The 8,660-nt window shown below is 31.9% G+C and overlaps 1 long non-coding RNA gene across 1 annotated transcript in view; it reads right to left on the reverse strand.

The window, feature by feature from the left end:
• Window positions 1-4,756, reverse strand: part of LOC148947583 (uncharacterized) — a 111,189-nt gene extending 106,433 nt beyond the window's left edge. Inside the window, exon 1 of the long non-coding RNA XR_016142297.1 lies at window positions 3,721-4,756. This is a non-coding gene — a long non-coding RNA (uncharacterized LOC148947583). The remainder of the gene's footprint in view (window positions 1-3,720) is intronic.
• Window positions 4,757-8,660: the final 3,904 nt, after the last annotated feature.

The following is an 8,660-nucleotide window of genomic DNA, read 5'->3' on the forward strand; positions in this document are numbered from 1 at the left end:
AAACTTGTTTTGACTAAGGACCTAATGAAAAATCGAAAGAATTGCAAGTTCCAGGGCTATTGCTACGTAATATTATTTATGTGTCTTTTAAATTCCGACAAAAAAGATGTTTTTTGTTTTAATTTTCCCGTCTCTGTTCATTTTTAGCTATTTTTGTTGAAAAACTATCATTTGAATAAAATTAAAAGGAGAGAAATCTGTCAGAAAAAAAGGGATACGAATTATTGGGGGTTCCTACCCTTCAGTGCTCCTTGTCACTTTGATCTAGAAAATTTCACCAGAAAATCCATCGAAATGTATCTATAAATATACATTATGAATCTTCGACCAGTTTCAACTCCCCGTAAAAAAAAAAAAAAAAAAAAAAAAAAAAATCTGCATTAGAACATATTTGGCAAACTAAGTGACGGAAATTGTGAGCAAATATTCTCATAAGATTTTATTTTTAATTATTAGCAATAATGTATCCAGTATTTCGTTTTGCGTTTCATTTATTCATTGATAGTGATTTTTGTTTGTTTAAGTTTTGAATCATGATTTGACTTTATTTCTGATCATTTTTAGTAAAATACAGTTTTTTATTTTAATTTAAAAACTTTTTTAGACAATTTTAATTTAGTTTCTGTTCGCATTTTATTTACATTTTATTTTGGTAGGTTTATATTTTTTTTTTTCTGCATAAAAAAACAAATTAGTTAGATAGTTATAGCCAGTGTTGTGGACAGACGTGCTTGCGGCCGCGGTGTTAGTTGTGACACTCTTCACAATGAGTTAGTTATCCGGTGGCAAAGTCCCCCCTGTTCGTGCAAAATGTAAACCATTCATTGAAGCTGCTTTGTACGTTCACTTTGGCTCACGGAAGAAATGGCATTTCTTCAGCTCGAAAAAAACTATCATCAACTCTGTTTCGCTGAAATTTCCTTCAGTCAGCTCTATTCTGTATACTGTTTTCTCTAAACCTCGTAAAAAATACGTATTTCTGCAAAAGGCTAAACAGTTTTACATGGATAATTAACTTTCTGCTGATGCAATTATTTTCAATCAATCAAAAGAACTAACTTGATCCAATCTAGCAACCACCATTTTGAGGTTTCGCTGCCTTTCATTAGGAATCCCTGATGACAAATTGCGTCTTTCTCAAAAAAAACTTGAGCACCTATGTGCTTTGTTGGGGATGAGCTTGAAAAGCAAACGTTGTAATAATAATAGAGTAGGATATTAGAGGATTATACACAATAAAATTTTATTCTATTAAGGAGGAAGGAGATAAAAAGGGTGACATCCATGACAAGGGGTTACCCTCGTGTGCTATATGTAATAAAAGTTCGCCATTGGAGATATCGTGACCCCATACTACGTTTAGCAATTCTTGACAACGGAATGCAGTGCTACTCAGGCAACCATCGGTTATACGGCACAGATACATATTAAGACGCACCTCACAACTTGAATGTGTTATAAAAATCTTGACTGACTAACTTAATCTATTCCTGAGAACTGTAATAACGCTCTTTTGACCATTTGGATGCATAATTGTATTGTGATTCAACTAAACGCCCTTTTGAAGCCACTAACACTAATTTTCGAATACATATACTATTTTTAAACTATTATAAATTCTTATAAATTATAGACTTACACCTTGCAATAATTGTCAGTTAAATGTCTTTTTCTGTTCATCCTAGCTTGTTGTTCTTTTTTTTCGTAATAATCTTTCACATTCAAATTAAACAGGCGTAAATTTTTTCATTTTAACTCCCATACTTCATGGCAGAACGAATGTTTATGTTGTTAACTCTTTTTTTGGGTTTTTTTAAATTTTTATCCATTTTATTTGTTTTTTTATTTTTTTATCACTTCTTTAAATGTATTTTATCAACAATAGGTTAATTTACTTTTTATTTTATAGGTATAAAATTATAGATGAGAAGTAAATTTTTATCATTAATTCTGTGTAGTATGTATACTGTTGCCGTCTTTTTTTGTAATGGCGTGTATTTTTACATTAAAAGTCGTTGAAACAGACATGGCTTCTTGTAATTGTAAAATTAAAATAAAAATCAAGGGTTCTCAACCTTAAGTTCGTTTCATTCTCCGTATAATTGTTTTTATGCCTTTTTTCTCCCCATTTTTAAATTTTAAAAGAAATTGAAACATTTACTTTTTTTTCAATAAATTATCTTTTTTGCTCATATCTATATAAAATAAATTAATTATAATTAAAGCTAGTATTATACTTGCATAGATTCTTCTAAGTATTATAGAAATCTTATCATTAGTAAAAAATAAATTAAAAAAGAAAAAAATTCAATAAATATTATTTTATATTTATATAAATAAATAATTAAAATAATGTTAAATTTCAACTTTATAATTTGTTTTCTTACGTCTTATCATATACTTAGTACTTGACTGTTCCTAGACTCAGGAATTATTTTATGAACCATTATAAAAAGGTTGAATCAGATGGGAAGGTCATCTTGCTCAAAATCATGGTCTTGGAATTCTATAATTGCTTTTTATGTTAGTTAAAGAAGTACTGTATATTTACACTAATTAATCTATACTGCTAAATTAATATAATAATTATAATTTAGATAAAATAGACCAATACGCCGAATATCATTTTAGAGCAATCAATTGGCAAAGTAATACTTTCAGTCTCAAGTTTGATAGCTTAAGAACATTAATTGAAAACTCAACCCTGGAAAGCCCAACGCTAGGAATGTCCTGCTACGTACTCTTGAATATTGTTAAAAAGAAACTATTGTAAACAGGGAAATGTTAAAAGTCTGGCATCAAAGGAGTAAAGAACACCCTAGACGGTCAATCATTTTGATCAAAAGCTTCTTTCAATCGATTGATTAAAGCAAGATTGACCGTCTAGGAACTGAAAGTTATTCAAACTATATCGATCACCATAACCGCTTGACTCAATCTACAAGCAGGGTCCTTGACGGTCAATAATGGTTCAATCTGTTTATTGATGGAAGCTTTTGATTTGGGTTTAATTAAGACCATTAAATGACTAAAAATAGAGTCAAAAAAAAATTTATAATATAAATCATTAGCTGTACCAAATAGCAGTAAAGAAGCAAAATATTATTTTTGTGACTATGGAGGTAATTGGTAACTTGACTGTATGCCATCAGCCAGCAATGACACCTGTTCGAAGTTGAAATCGCAGACTCGTAAGGAATTCTGTTAGGAGGTGGGGTGTAATTATTAGATTTTCAATTTTAGTATTATTGTATCTTGGATCTCACCTCTCTTGTGTTGAACTTTGCGCCACCAACTACTTTATGGCCAAAATAAATATATAATAATGAATAATTTAAATATACGTTTAAATGAGAGGCGGTGGGGAATGTGGACACCTGGTGACGTATTTTACCTTCTCACACAAGTATAAGATGTATAAAGTTCAAAATATTTTCTAAAAGTTTCGTTAATGGATTAAGATCTAATAGATAATATTTTCATTGAAAAAGGAATGTTTCGCTTCGAATTTTTATTTTTATGCCATCTATTAATAGTGCTCGAAGGAGCTGACGTGCTAAACCCTATTACTCCAGGGACTTGTTACACTTCAAGGTTTATGTCTGAACTATAGTAATGTTCTAAACTAATGACAATTGTGAAGAGGAAAGGCATTAGTTTTTGTAAAATTATTATATTAAAATGAAGTTGGAAACATCTGAAAAAGGGTTTTTCACTCACGAAGCTGAACAAGAAGCTGCTTCTGTTCGACCCTTTTGTTTTTCAAATTTTCTTCTGAATTTCTGCCCTTTTGACAATCTGGTTGTACAGATTGACTTGTGACTTCCTTCAAATCCTTGCCAACTGTCCCTAAAAAGTAAGTCATACTTTTAACAGATTTAAAGCTTCCACTGAAACTTGGTTTTATTTACTCATCTCTTGCTGAGTTACGTCATATATCCCATTTTGACAACTAGAACGGACCTTGTGCATTCCAATTTGGTATAATAACAATCACCTTTAAGTGTTAGGAACTATTTAATTTTTAAACTCAGACGTTCCTGAGATAACACAAATGTACTTTTTCTGACCTTCATGTAAGGGGTTTCTTGATTGTGTTTGGCCCCCTCTCGAAATTGATCGGAGATCAATTTCAGAAATGCGCCTTAGTTTATTCCTCAGTCCCCTCGCTGTTAATGCTGCCATTAATACACTTGGTATGGGGTCTTGAGCTCAGCCTATTGCCTATAGCTCAGCCTATTGGAACTCGTCTACAAGATAACTCCATGTTTCTTTCTTCAGAAATAAGAAACACTTCAGAAATAAGCAGCTGGCTAGTTCTCCGGCAGATCTCACTAGTACTGACAGTTGGTCACAGACCAAAATCTAACATAACACCACAGTTGCATATATTAACATACACATATTTCCATAAAAAACACATTTAACTATAAGTATATTTTTGTGGAAAGAAGGCGAGAGGACATATCAAATGATCGAAAAAAGGCTGATCACTTCGTCTCTAAGTATTCAAGCTATCAGAAGCAAGATTGCCACATTTAGCACGAAAGTGCTATTTTAGCAAATATTGTTACGTATAGCACGTGCTCAGAGTTGCCATCTGTAGCAGGAATGTGCTATTGTAGTACAATTTTAGACCTATTGCTGTCAAATTTTGTGAATCTAGCACCGAAAATCGCTGTGTAGCAAGCAAATTTGGTCAATTGTTGTATTTTAGGAGTAGACCGTGGGTGTAACCGTTTCTGCATGAGTGAGATATCAAAATCCCAGAATTTTTTAGATTTTGCATTATATTTTTAGTATCTAAGAAATTAAACCTAATATTTCCAGAGGACATTGATATTTCCTAAATAGAGCTCACTCAAAATTGTTGGCTAAGTTTCATTCATTACCTCTTAAAAGTGGTACAGATTGTGATAGAGCTCCGATAACCTGTGTGTTGGATAGATAACATTTGGTCTTTTTTTTTTTAAATATTGTCAGTTTAATCATCTGTTTAAAGTAAGTCAAATTGTGGCTTTAAATTTCAGTGACTGATTCATAGTTATTTAATTTTACAAACTAAGTATGTTTTGTTTCAAGATTGTTTATTTTTTTAATGATTTAATAGATCTAAATAAATGATGATTGAATCCTCGTCGCTGCTATTATGTGCACACATTGTATGGTGGAAAAATCACATTTGTCCGGACACGATAATAAACTGATTTTTTGGTATTATTTTTTACATAAAATAACAAAAAGTTCACATTAATCACTAGGAAATCTCTTATACACAGATATAAAATGATAAAAAAAATTGTTGGTACGTCATTGGAACTTGCACAAAGTTCCCACAGAGAAATTATAGAAATAAAAAAGGTTTTACATGTGTTTATTAATATCAATAGTGATGATGAGGATTTTAAGATAAATTCAATTTATAGTATTTTAATTAAATTGCAGTTAAAATATTAGACCAGTAATAATTTAAATGATTGTCATAAAACAAATGATAACCATGTGAACAAAGGTCAGAATGATGTAAACTCTGTTAAAAGTGAACGGATGGCATCTAAAGTCGCAACAAAACAATACATCCACTTTCTGATTCATTAAGTGATTGATTAACCTGTTGGATTTAGTTAAGGGTGATGGGGGTAGGTGATATTTATTGGTTTGTTGAAGTAAATATAGTCTTCACGTTTAATAGATTCCCATTTATACACTGAATGTTAAGAGGAGAGCAACCCATGGTTTCACTATAGACATTAACTTTTGTTCATGTTCTTATAACGTCGGGGCTTGAAGTGTGTTTGTAATGTGAGTTAGTATCTTTTTTGTTTATTTATAATATTATTATTTTTCGTTGTGTTTAGTTTTCGTGTTATTTTAGTTTATGTGTTTGTTTATTAAAAAAATTTTTGTTTGTTGTTTTTTCCCGTTGATAAAGGCTCCCAGGCATGGGGCTGAAATATTGGAAATATTTTTTAATTAAAGTGTTGATTTGTCTTTAATTATTTTGTTTAACTGATCTATTAAAGTCAAAACTCGTTTTTTCTTGCTTAATTTTTTCGTAATCATTCGGGGCTTAATTGTTATGATTTAATATCAATATATGTAATTTCTGTTCGTTTTAAATCTTAATTTAGCTCCTTACTTTCAGTTGAAATTTTTTTTTTAATTTAATTTTTGATTGTCTTAAATAATGCTAGGAAATCCAAATGGAGATTCTCTTCCCCAATGGAAAATTCTTCCATGGAAAGATCCTCCCACGTAACCCCCTCCCCCCGCACCTCCCACCCCCCACAGAAAAAAAAATAAAAAAAATCCCTAAACTTCATAATAACCAATACTATGTGTAAACAGTGGAAATGGTTAATATCTTGAAGTCCTTCCCAGAGGAATTTTAGGGGTTGAGTCGTCTTCGGAGACATAGTTATTAAGTTTTTCGTACTAGTCTGAGTAAAATGGATGTCACGAAGTTCTTATGTGGTGACTTCGGGAAAGAAATCAGAATTGGAGGAGACCAAGTAGCCCTCCAATTTTTATGTCACATAACTAAAACTTTTCATTTTCTTTTTAATGAGCCCTCTAGCCGCTTTCAAAAATCACTGGGTCGATACGGTCCCCCCTGGGAAAAAATAAACACGAATCCGTGATCTTTCTTCCGGCAAAATACAGACTTCCCATTTTTGCGGATAGGAGCTTGTAACCTCTACAGTAGGGTTCTCTGACGAGCTAAATATGATGGGTGGTTTGCATTCAAACTCTATGACTTTTAGGGGATGTTTTCTCTTTTTTTTAAATATGTTAAATTTTCTCATGCGTGTCACTTTGGTGGGTAAGACTAAACTTGATGTAACGTTCATGTTTAAAATTAGGATAAAAATCAGATTCTTTTGATGCATCTATTGGTATCAAAATTCCGTTTGGTAGAGTTTCGGTTACTATTGAGCCGGGTTGCTCCTGTGTTCACATTTGAACACTGTCATTTGTTTATACCACATGTAATAATGCACTCTGTTCAAAGATTCAAAATTTACGAGGTGTGCATAAGTTCTGTACAAAAATAGAACTTTTTACGTGGCTTGCATAAGTTCTAAAGGACTAAAAAAGTGTGTTTACAACGAGTATTGGGTATAATAAGATTGTAGGCTATTGCTAATATTTTTAAACCCGGCTATTTTTATTTAATCCAAAATAATTCTGTTCTTCTAAGAACATGAAATTACTTTAAAGTCAAATAGAAGCATAACTAAAATTTAACACTCTTGCAGAAGGCACGAGTATCTTTTGACAACACACCCAGAAATTATAAGTGTAGCGATAAAAGCCCTAGGGTTGTGATTATAGAAAAATAAGAACACGTCTTCATTGTGGTCATAAATAGTGACCTCGTTAAATGTATTATTGGACCTTGAAGCACAAAAATTACACCTTATAGGTTATCACACATCCCGGCTTATAACACTAAAGAATGTGTCAATTAGGCTAGTACCGCGCTTAATTAGTGGGAGAAAATAGAATATGTAGACATATAAATGTGGCCTCTTTTTCTTGAGCTATATGGAGATTAGATTCCCTGGGAACGTCCTTGAAATTTTGCGAACTAATTGCCTGTTACTAGACTAGATGCAGACATATAAAGTGAAATAAACACAGGTAAAAAACAATAGATTTATTGGGACTTACATATTTAGGTGCACAGCAGTGAGTCACTTCAAACGACAACAATGGTGACGGAGATATAACAATCAAAGAATTGCCCAGATCGTACGCCGAGAAATTCTGTCTAAGCGGTCCTGATTCTCAAATACGAATCTCTTCAAAAAGTACTTCTACCCCACGATTAAACGTAGCTCTTTAGTCTTGCGCTGTAAGAACTGGCTCACAATTGGCGCGAGTGGCCCCAAGGATGCGAACCCTTCGTCCAATAATAGGTCTTAAATATTTTTGATGATTTAGACGGTCACAAGGTTCTTGTCGCTTAAAATTTCTCAGAAATATTGTGTTTAGCACTTTTCTTATTGCTCACTGTCTTAGCGAAATCCAAAGACTGCAGTTTTTTTTTTGCTGATTAAGGACTTTTCATTTCTAAAACTAGGTTTAACTTAATTATAGGAATTTGGAATTATCTTTGGAAAGAAGGAACTTTATTTTGGTATTTTAAATACATCGCAGTTCAATCATGGCACATATTACCCTTCCCATCAATTAATGACGTCCCGTCATTAGTATTTGCTTGCCTTTGGGCTTTTAAGATGTTCGCCATTTATTAACTATTTCTTCTACATAATTATTTTATATTTATGTTATGGCTTAATCAAGAGTGCTAAAAATTTTCTCTATTACTTTTGTTTTTCTTTTTTTTCTACCTCCCTATCTAAAATTCATCTACCGGATTAAGATTATTTATGATTCTATGCTAGCTACGGTACTAACGATTTTTTTTTCTACATCTTTCAATGATTACTTTTACATTTTAAACAAGGTTGAGGCTCTTCTACCTTTATATCAGATTTTTTTGAATTAAATTTTTACAAGGCTTTTTTTTATTTTGCTGTTTATATGGCACACTACTTTCTATCTACGCTACATTAAATGAATAGCATGAAAATACTACATCTAATTCTACTTGAACATCTAGCGGTACATACATGAGTGATTTATAATACACA

The sequence above is a fragment of the Artemia sp. Qi Xiang Cuo genome, chromosome 10 (genome assembly GCF_049724085.1).
Source record: "Artemia sp. Qi Xiang Cuo chromosome 10, ASM4972408v1, whole genome shotgun sequence".
Lineage (NCBI taxonomy): Eukaryota > Metazoa > Arthropoda > Branchiopoda > Anostraca > Artemiidae > Artemia > Artemia sp. Qi Xiang Cuo.